Raw genomic sequence first — 329 nt, forward strand, 5'->3', positions numbered from 1 at the left:
GTTCAGGATTGTTCAACCCTCAGAAAGTCCATTCTGATGAAGTATGCCCTTCCTTGAATAATTGCAGGAAATCCTGCGGGCTAACTTATCACCTGCACTGGAAATGCAAGTGTGTAAATGTCGCTCACCTGCAGGTGAGCGACATTCCGTTCGTACACTTAGGGGGGTAAAGGTGTGATTTTTTCCTAGAAAATTCACACGTTTACCCCTCTAAGTGTACGAATGGAATGTCGCTCACTTGCAGGTGAACGACATTCACACACTTGCATTTCCAGTGTGGTTTTCTGAGGTGAAACAATCGACGCAAATGGTCCAGCCCGACTCCTTTT

The 329-nt window shown here is 45.9% G+C and overlaps 1 protein-coding gene across 1 annotated transcript in view; it reads right to left on the bottom strand.

Moving 5' to 3' along the window:
* LOC113205118 (unextended protein) overlaps positions 1–329 on the bottom strand; it is a 39,185-nt gene that overhangs the window by 24,300 nt on the left and 14,556 nt on the right. The window lies entirely within an intron of this gene.

Source organism: Frankliniella occidentalis, unplaced genomic scaffold, assembly GCF_000697945.3.
Source record: "Frankliniella occidentalis isolate FOCC.00 unplaced genomic scaffold, Focc_3.1 Scaffold37, whole genome shotgun sequence".
Lineage (NCBI taxonomy): Eukaryota > Metazoa > Arthropoda > Insecta > Thysanoptera > Thripidae > Frankliniella > Frankliniella occidentalis.